This window comes from Dermacentor silvarum, chromosome 5 (genome assembly GCF_013339745.2).
Source record: "Dermacentor silvarum isolate Dsil-2018 chromosome 5, BIME_Dsil_1.4, whole genome shotgun sequence".
In the NCBI taxonomy this organism is placed as follows: Eukaryota; Metazoa; Arthropoda; class Arachnida; order Ixodida; family Ixodidae; genus Dermacentor; species Dermacentor silvarum.
The window spans coordinates 143,846,839-143,857,305 of NC_051158.1; the positions used below are offsets into that span (position 1 = coordinate 143,846,839).

The 10,467-nt window shown below is 48.6% G+C and overlaps 1 long non-coding RNA gene across 2 annotated transcripts; it reads left to right on the plus strand.

Annotated features, from left to right (window-relative positions):
• Window positions 1-8,513: 8,513 nt before the first annotated feature.
• LOC125945463 (uncharacterized) lies at window positions 8,514-10,200 on the plus strand. Of its 2 annotated transcripts, none has more exons than XR_007466908.1 (3): window positions 8,514-8,771; window positions 9,605-9,695; window positions 9,906-10,200. It is a non-coding gene; the product is annotated as an uncharacterized LOC125945463 (long non-coding RNA). The 2 variants fall into 2 exon arrangements; XR_007466907.1 differs by lacking the exon at window positions 8,514-8,771 and adding an exon at window positions 8,888-8,982.
• The last annotated feature ends 267 nt before the right edge of the window (window positions 10,201-10,467 follow it).

Below are 10,467 nucleotides of genomic sequence, written 5' to 3' on the forward strand. Positions count from 1 at the left end.
CGCCGACGAACGCGGTCGTAATTCCCTGACACGCCAAGGTGACCGGCAGTCGGCACATCATGAAGCTGGGCGAGAACAGTCCGGCGGAGATGCGAAGTGACAACTAAGAGTCGGTCAGGGCCATCAGGGCGCATGTTAGAGCGGTACAATATGCCATCGTGGAGTTCAAACATTCGAAGGGAAGGATCGGGCGTCGTTGAAGTCAGCCGGTGAATAAGGTCTTTTCAGAAGTCGTCCCGCCGTTGTTCCGCTCCGATATTGTCAAAAGCACTCAAAGAGAGAACGGTGACAGGAATGTCGGCCATAGAAACGTCAGGTCGGTCGACAGGATGGCGCGACAAGCAGTCCGCATCTTGGTGTAACCGGCCGGTCTTGTATACAACTGAGTAGTTGTATTCTTGAAGGCGCAGAGCCCAGCGGCCAAGGCGCCCAGATGGATCTTTCAGGGAAGAAAGCCAACACAAAGCATGGTGGTCAGTGATGACTGTGAATTGCCGGCCGTGCAAATAGGGGCGGAATTTTCCCACTGCCCAAACGAGAGCCAGACACTCTCGCTCAGTGATAGAATATTTGCGCTCAGCAGGGGAAAGAAGGCGGCTGGCGTAAGCAATAACACGTTCTTGTCCTTGTTGTTTCTGGGCCAGGATAGCTCCAATACCGTGGCCGCTGGCATCGGTACGGACTTCTGTTGGAGCTGATGCATCAAAGTGAGCGAGAATGGGAGGAGAAGTAAGCAGCCGGATCAGCTCAGTGAAAGCAGCAGCTTGCTCACGGCCCAAAATGAAGGCAGCGCCTCTCTTGAGAAGCTGAGTAAGAGGGCGTGCAACGTCCGCAAAATTGCGCACAAACCGACAAAAGTAGGAGCAGAGGCCCAAGAAGCTGCGAACGTCCTTGGCACGCGTTGGCACGGGAAAGTCTTTCACTGCCCGGATTTTATCTTGATCAGGACGTACACCAGAAGAATCGACGAGATGTCCGAGCACAGAAATTTCACGACGACCGAAGTGGCATTTGGACGAATTGAGTTGTAGCCCCGCCCGACGAAAAACAGATAGGACCGTCGATAGGCGTTTGAGGTGCGTCGCAAAAGTCGGAGAAAAAACGATCACATCGTCCAAGTAACAGAGGCAGATGAACCACTTGAAGAAGTAGGAGGGCGTCCATCATTCGTTCAAATGTGGCCGGGGCATTATATAACCCGAAAGGCGTCACTTTGAACTGATAAAGGCAGCCGGGAGTAATAAAAGCCGTTTTCTCACGGTCCATGTCATCGAAGGCAATTTGCAAGTACCCGGAGCGAAGTTCTATGGACGAAAAATATTGTGCTCCATGGGGGCAATCCAGAGCATCGTCAATGCGTGGTAGCGGATAGACGTCCTTCTTGGTTACCTTGTTTAGGTGCCGATAATCTACGCAAAATCGCCAACTGTTGTCCTTTTTCTTAACTAGTACAACAGGGGATGCCCATGGGCTGTACGAAGGTTCAATGATGTTACGAGAAAGCATGTTATCAACTTCGTGTTGGATGATGTCTCGCTGAGTAGGAGAGACGCGGTAGGGTCGCCGATGGATTGGACTCGCATCCCCGGTGTTAATGCGATGTTTGACAACAGATGTTTGTCCGAGAGGACGGTCTCCAAGGTCGAATAAGTCCCAGTACGAGGCAAGGAGGCAACGTAGTTCATTGGCACACTGGGGCGGAAGGTCGGGCGCGATCATTTTCATTAGGGCATTCAAGTGTGAAGGGGCAGGAGTAACAGCAAGAGTTGCACACGAGGAGCCGTCAGCAGTTAAACTCGAAATGTAGTAGTCTCGGGTCGGCGTGATTTGCGCAAGTGATATGCCGCGCGGGAGAACTTGTGCACAAAGTCCAAAGTGCACTAGCGGAAGACAGGACGTGTTGTCCGTAATGGTAATGACGGTGTGAGGAAATGCGACGTTATGCGAGAGCAGGACATCTGGATTAGGGGTTACGATGTAGTCACCGTCTGTAATGGGCGGAACGGGTGAAGCACCTATGTGGGAAACGGCAAGGTGAGGGAGGCGAATGTGCTCTGTGGAACAGAGCCGGATCGGAGCACGATCGAGGGGATCAATAGCAACAGGTAGAGTGAGTTGCACAACACCAGCAGAACAGTCTATCAAGGCGGAATGGGCTGAGAGAAAGTCAAGTCCCAGGATTAGGTCGAGAGGGCAGGGTTCGAGGACATAAAATAAAACAGAAGTATGATGATCGGCGACACTCACACGAGCTGGACATATGCGAATAACGGCCGGCGTTCCCCCGTCGGCGACTCGGAGCACAGGCGACGGGGCAGGAGTGAGAACTTTCTTGAGGCGATGGTGAAGCTGAGCACTCATGACAGATACATGTGCGGCAGTGTCAATCAGAGGCGTAACAGGTACACCATCCACGTTCACTTTGATGAGGTTCCGATGTGTGGGCAGGGTCAGAAGAGGATTTTGGCGTCGGGTCGGTATAGCAGCATCACCTCTAGGTGCTGCACCCGTTAGTTTTCCGAAAGCGTGCGCCGGAAGGAGCTTGGGGACGGTGACCGACGCGATGGGGGCGAGCGGGAGAAGCGGCGATGTGGCGAAGGAGAGCGGCTAGAGCGGGTGGGCCGAGAAGTGTCGCCAGGAGTTACTGGTTGCGTGTGCGGTGGGAAGCGAGAAGTAGCATGAGGTGGACGGTCGAATGGGAGATAGGGCCAAGGGGTCGAATTCTATGAAGAGCGGCAGTGATGTGAAATATGACCGATACGGCCACAAGTGAAGCATATTGGCCTGTCCTCTGGAGTGCCCAATTCAGCCGGGTTGCGATACCGCGGAGGGGCATTCACGTTTCGAGGGCGCATGGCAGAGGTGGACGAAACGTAGTCAGGCCGATTAATGGAGCAGACGTTGGTCAAGCCAACGTTGGCCAATTCCTGGCGTACGACGGTCTGGATCAGGGAAACGGTGGCCTGGCAATTGTCGGAGCCAAGGGTTGGGGTTGGCATAGGATATGCGGCATCGATTTCACTCCGGATGATATGGACGATGTCATCAGAGCGATTGGGCGTAGGCAGACTGCGGAGGTCTTCGCAGGTGGATGTAGCAGCCGTGTTGGGGAGGCGTGGAAATGGGTGGGCAATGCGACGGCTCTTGGCTTCTTCAAATCGCCGGCATTCGGTAATGATGGCTTGTACAGTAGAACAATTCCTAAACACAAGGAGGTGAAAGACATCATCTACTATGCCCTTATTTACATGTGCGACTTTAACAGCTTCGGACATCCTCGGATCCACTTTGCGGCACAGAGCGAGCACGTCTTGAATGTATGTGAGGTAGGACTCGGTGCACGTCAGGACACGCGAAGCGAGGTCCTTTTGAGCGGCGCGCTGACGTCCAACAGGCTTGCCAAACAAATCCGTGAGCTTCTGTTTACAAATGTCCCAGGTGGTAAGTTCCTCCTCGTGGGTCTGAAACCAGACGCGTGCCGTTCCCGCGAGATAGAATATCAAATGAGCCAGCATAGCGGTCTGGTTCCAGTGGTTGCTCTTGCTCACCCGCTCATAAAGTTGAAGCCAATCTTCAACATCCGTGTTGTCAGTGCCGGAAAAGGTGCCGGGGTCGCGCGGTTGTGCCAGAATGGCGGTTGGCGTGGCGGCCGACCAACCCGAAGCTTCCTCGCCTTGAGCTGGCATGGTAGATGCAGCCAAGGAGCGCCCGCTGCGTAAATCCGCCTTGAGCTTGAGCCCGCAAACTAAACCAAAAATGTTACGGGGAAAAGAAGCAAGAAATATATTTACACTGTATTTACAAGGATGGCAGCGGCTGACAAGATCATAGCTCGCGAAGTCCAGAGCGTCGTCTTCTTCAAGTCATCTCCAAACGTCTTCTTCGTCGCTCTGTCACAATATATTGTAGCTACGCACGCAAAAATACACTCCATCAGCATCAATAAACATCTCTTTAACAATGTTGAACGCAAACAACTGCAAATTCTTAGTGCAGACAAAAGGATGCAACTTACCGCAGCAACGAACCGGCGTGTTGAAAGCGCGGCGAGGTGGGCGTATCCAGCGGCACATGACCGGAGCAGCCGGCGCAGCACCAACGTTTCTATGGAGACGCGACACCACAGAGGGGACGTCATAGAGAAATATATGACGCGTCTATGCAGCCCGATGGAGGCATGATAACCTGTCTATCTTTGAAGCGAAGTGGAAGCGCTTGTCGCTACGCCATCTGGCGGGTGGTCAGACCCTCAATTGCCCGGCCGCGAAATGGCCCTTGTGGCCACTCTTTACGTAGTATGTTTCTCTATGGCAATACTCTTTACTGCGGAATGGATATACAATGGTATTCGTTTTCAGCGATGAAATGCTAAGAAATGCATGCTCGCAGTTATATACAGATTTTTTGTATCTCCTGCATAGAAAATACTCGTAAAGTTTGGGCACGGGAACAATTTTAAACTGACGAAACAGTTCAGCAGTGTGTGCATTGTAATCAGCACTAGCGATATGACGCAACGCCTTCTTTTGTAGCACATGCAGTTTGCCAATGTTAGACGATGTGGTAGTTCCCCAAACCAGGAAACAATAGTTAAGATGTGGTAAGAACAGTGTGTTATAAATTAACAATTTTACGGATACGGGAAGGTATGAGCGAAATTTTGCTAGAATACCAACACACCTATTTAGGCGAGACATAACTGAGATAACATGAGGATCCCAGCTCATGTTTTTATTTAAAAGTATTCCTAGCGTTCTTACAGTATCAGCTATTTCAATGTCGCAGTTTTCGAACTTTATCACTGGTTGTACAATAAGCGAACTTTGACGCGCATGGAACAACACAGCTTTTGTTTTGTTTCTTTGAATTTATAAACAGGCAATTTGCAGCGCTCCATTTACTAAGTTTTTCCATAGTTTCATTAATAACCAAGATCAGGTGTTGCATGTCGCTGCTTTTAAATAGGAGGCTTGTGTTATCTGCATACAAAATATAACTTGGATCGTTGCTGATAGTTGTTATATCATTAATATATAGCAAAAACAATAATGGGCCTAGGATACTTCCCTGGGGGACTCCTGTGGTTATATTCTGGCTAGTAGACACGTGGTTTCCTATCGCCACACGCTGGCATCGATACTGTAGGTACGTTTATAGAAGGAGCGCTGCGATTACACGAATACCATATAATTCCAGTTTTTCCAAAAGTGTTTCATGGTTGATCCGATCGAACGCCTTGGAGTAGTCTACAAATACACGGATGCAAAATGCTTTGTTTTCAATGGACTCAAGAATTAATTCTTTTTGCTTTAGGACAGCTATTTCTGTGGACCTGTTAGATAGGAAGCCATACTGCGATGAAGTAATCAAGTTAAATTTCACGCAAAACTTCATTAGTCGCTTATAAATTATCTTCTCCAACCCCTTAGAAAAAATGGGTAGAATCGAAATTGGCCTATCGTGTGCCATGTCATTTCTGTCACCACTTTTAAATATCATGCTGACTTAAGCTACTTGCATCAGTTTTGGAAAGTGACCTGAAGATATTGATAAGTGATATACATAAGCCAATATTGGGGCTATTATTTCAACCACGTGTTTAATTAGAGCTACCTCAGTACCATCAATACCACGTGCTTTGCTGTTTTTAAATGAATTAAATATGGCACATATTTCGGCTTCATTGGTTGGTTCGAGATACATGCTAGAAGGGTTCCTATTTATAGCATGTTTAGTCCTACTTGACCTTTGCGGACCTGACACAACATCTCTGAGAAAGGTATTAAATTGTTCAGCAAGCTCTAATCCCTCAATACGATGACCTTGATGGTTTAGCTCTGTGAGTGTTGCCGAGACCGGTGTGCGATTTAGCAAACTGTTAAGCTCATTCCACATCTGCGCACTATCCCTACATTGCTCTTTACTAAACTGATCGTGCAGAAAACAGCGCTTTTCATTTTTTAGAAAGGTGTTAAGCTTATTACGATATTTTTTATAAATATCGAGATCCTCTGGTGACCTGGTCTTAAGAAATTTTTGGAACAATCTTGCTTTCTTTTTTATTCTGCGCAGACACTCGCGGTTGATCCACGGTTTCGGGTCTATGTTACATTTTCGCAATATTTTTTCCTTAAGATGCTCAAAATAAATACGTTTGAAAGCCGAAATGAAAGCCTCGTATGCGGCGTTGGCTGTTAAAGAATCGTAAACGTCAGTCCAATTTTCTTTTTCAAGGCATGCGTAGAAGGCGCTTAAAGTTGTAGGTACGATATTTTGTACCATCTTTACATCGTTAATTTTTGCATATGCAAGTTTGTCTTCACCCCTGATAAACAAATAAATCTGTAAGTGGTCGCTGATATCACAATTCAGGACACCAGTTGGCAAACTTTCTTTATGTATAATGGTAATAAAGAGGTCGATGAGTGTCTCTGTGTGGGATGTAACGCGCGTTGCCGTATCTGTTATAATAGCGTGACCAGATGAATCTACGGCTGAAAAAAAGTGTTTCTTTAATGCGGCAAGGTTTTAAGATATCAATATTTAGGTCTCCGCCAAGATTTAGTTTCGCGTTTTTCGAATTAACATAATTTAGAAGTTTTTGAAGGTATTCAATGAAATGTTGGATTTGTGCCTTCGGTGGCCGATACATGACAGTGAAAATATATTGGCGGCATAATAATGTCAAACATTCTATGTCCTCAGATATAATGGAAAACTCAGTATCTATTTCACATTCTAGATCACGTTTCACGACAACTTCTAAACCGCCACCTTGCTTATGTTGCCTATTAAGAAAGAAGCTTTGGTAACTTGGGCGGTTGAAAATTCAGTATTTACAGAACACCATGTATCTGTAAACATTATCAGGTCAAAATTGAAAACAAATTCATATAAGAAAACTGACAGTTCGTCCTCTTTGTTTCTTAGGGACCACACATTCAAATGAAAACATGTGAAAGGGTTTTTGGAAAGGTGAAATGCATTGTTAACGTATTCTGGGGACACAGCCATTGCAAAAGCACTGAGTAACAAAAATATGCGCAGTCAGCGCAAACTAGTTAATCCCTGTCTAGATCACGCTCACTGCGAATGTGCACAATCGGTGACGTTTCATCTTTCCGGGCCAAAATCTTGCCGCTGCTTGACCAAACAAAACGCCAGTTTTTCATTCTCTTTTGCGCAACCGCCATGCCGAGAAGACGTTTCAGCGTTGGACAAAGGTGCTCGTTAGCATACAGTGGTGAACCAGGGGAAAAATCCAGTTACTGAGTTGACAGGCGTGACTTGTTTGCTTTTTGTAGGATTGAATCACGTTTGGTACGGCTCTTAAACTGCACAATTATGTTTTGTGTGGCATCAGCATTCCTTGTAGGCACGCGATGGCATACTTCAATGTCTGTTTCAATGATAGGGTCACTCAGGACCACACCGATTTTGTGCAAAACCTTAGAGTCAGGGAGAGCGTATAGGTTGGGTCATTTGCTACAGTTCGCTATGCTTTTCTTAGCTGTCTTCGTCAGGAGTTTGTTTGAGAGTGTTAATAGGATGGGTCGTTACGGTTCGCCATGCTTTTCTTGGCTATGTCTGTACTGAATGCCGCTGCAGTGTAGCCGAGCATGAGGAATGCACATGGGGGCTGTCAGAGAAATTACGTTGAACGCCGTGACAGCGTCCCCCGAGCCAGTGGGCAGAGAAAGGACAAAGCACGCGTGGAAAGTGTATTTCGTGGAAATGAGCCGTGACGGCGGCTCCTTAATTTACGGAGGAAGGGAATTCCGCTGGATGCGGCTTTTTCAACCCATGTTACTGCAGAGGTCCACCAACCGTTTGCTGTTTGCTTAAGCGGGCATGAGAATGGCAATTAACCGGTAGCGAGTGACTGCAAGACGCTTGAGGGCTTTGACGAATTGAGTGTTGCTCCCGTAGGGGCGGGTGAAAGCAAGACAGTCAATGTACGCGTTTTTGTTGGGTTGTTTGACCGAGCGCGACCGACCCTTTAAAAACGGGCACACGGCATGAGAGGGGAGAGTTGTCTGGGCGCAGCCCGGCCGGACACTTTGCTGCGGAATAAACTTTGCCCTCCACCAGACGCTGGTTCTCCATTCGCGTTGCCACCGTGTACTCGGGCCATCGAGGGGCACCATCTCGGACAACCACCACCCACGAACTTCCATCCCTAACTCTTAGCAAGGCTTTCACCTTCAGTCAAGGGTACACCTTTTATCTCGAGATTGCGGTTTCTTGAGTACTGCTCAGACGGAGTAACACGGTTCTCGAGTTGAGCAACTTGCTTTGATAGCGTTGAACAATCGCTTGCAAGTTTCGTGTTAATTGCCTTCAGCTCCTTGTTTTCTTTCGCGATTTCATCTTTTTATGCTTCACCTTTTCGAGTTCGTGATGACAGAAGTCAAGACTTGCCTTCAGCTCTCTAAGTTTTCTTCTGACTTAACGTTCGAATTTAGATTTGAAATCTGACATTTCCTTTTTAAGCTCGTCGGGAAATTTGGCGGAATCAGCCATAACATGCACAATACAAGAGAACACACAAGCACTAGTATCGGCAGCAGCTAAGGCAGAAATCACAGTGTTTTCTGTATTAATTCAGGAAAATAATTCTAACCTGCAAGTATACAAAGTAGCTTCAGAAGGTTGTCGGGCTGCCCCCGCTGCTGTCAAGTGGTTGCAGATCGAAGATGCAGGCCTTTATGTAGCTTGTTCGTCCACCTGGTGGGCGTGACGTCACTGGCAGTCACACGTAGTCACTGCAGGTGAGCCTTGCGCTTGCTGATATCACAGCGTGCCGTAAGCAGCTGTTGAAACAGTGGTCCAAGCTGCAAATATACAAAGTAGCTTCAGAAGGTTGTCGGGCTGCCCCCGATGCTGCCAAGTGGTTGCAGATCGAAGATGCAGGTCTTTATGTAGCTTGTTCTTCCACCTGGTGGGCGTGACGTCACTGGCAGTCACACGTAGTCACTGCAGGTGAGCCTTGCACTTGCTGATATCACAGCGTGCCGTAAGCAGCTCTTGAAACAGTGGTCCAAGCTGCAAATATACAAAGTAGCTTCAGAAGGTTGTCGGGCTGCCCCCGCTGCTGCCAAGTGGCTGCAGATCGAAGATGCAGGCCTTTATGTAGCTTGTTCGTCCACCTGGTGGGCGTGACATCACTGGCAGTCACACGTAGTCACTGCAGGGGAGCCTTGCACTTGCTGATATCACAGCATGCCGTAAGCAGCTGTTGAAACAGTGGTCCAAGCTGCAGATATACAAAGTAGCTTCAGAAGGTTGTCGGGCTGCCCCCGCTGCTGCCAACTGGTTGGAGATCGAAGATGCAGGCCTTTATGTAGTTTGTTCGTCCACCTGGTGGGCTTGACGTCACTGGCAGTCACACGTAGTCACTGCAGGTGAGCCTTGCACTTGCTGATATCACAGCGTGCCGTAAGCAGCTGTTGAAACAGTGGTCCAAGCTACAAATATACAAAGTAGCTTCAGAAGTTGTCGGGCTGCCCCCGCTGCTGCCAAGTGGTTGCAGATCGAAGATGCAGGCCTTTATGTAGCTTGTTCGTCCACCTGGTGGGCGTGACGTCACTGGCAGTCACTGCAGGTGAGCCTTGCACTTGCTGATATCACAGCGTGCCGTAAGCAGCTGTTGAAACAGTGGTCCAAGCTGCAAATATACAAAGTAGCTTCAGAAGGTTGTCGGGCGGCCCCGCTGCTGCCAAGTGGTTGCAGATCGAAGATGCAGGCCTTTATGTAGCTTGTTCGTCCACCTGGTGGGCGTGACATCACTGGCAGTCACACGTAGTCACTGCAGGGGAGCCTTGCACTTGCTGATATCACAGCGTGCCGTAAGCAGCTGTTGAAACAGTGGTCCAAGCTGCAATTATACAAAGTAGCTTCAGAAGGTTGTCGGGCTGCCCCCGCTGCTGCCAAGTGGTTGCAGATCGAAGATGCAGGCCTTTATGTAGCTTGTTCGTCCACCTGGTGGGCGTGACGTCACTGGCAGTCACACGTAGTCACTGCAGGTGAGCCTTGCACTTGCTGATATCACAGCGTGCCGTAAGCAGCTGTTGAAACAGTGGTCCAAGCTGCAAATATACAAAGTAGCTTCAGAAGGTTGTCGGGCTGCCCCCGCTGCTGCCAAGTGGTTGCAGATCGAAGATGCAGGCCTTTATGTAGCTTGTTCGTCCACCTGGTGGGCGTGACATCACTGGCAGTCACACGTAGTCACTGCAGGGGAGCCTTGCACTTGCTGATATCACAGCGTGCCGCAAGCAGCTGTTGAAACAGTGGTCCAAGCTGCAGATATACAAAGTAGCTTCAGAAGGTTGTCGGGCTGCCCCCGCTGTGGCCAAGTGGTTGCAGATCGAAGATGCAGGCCTTTATGTAGCTTGTTCGTCCACCTGGTGGGCGTGATGTCAATGGCAGTCACACGTAGTCACTGCAGGTGAGCCTTGCACTTGCTGA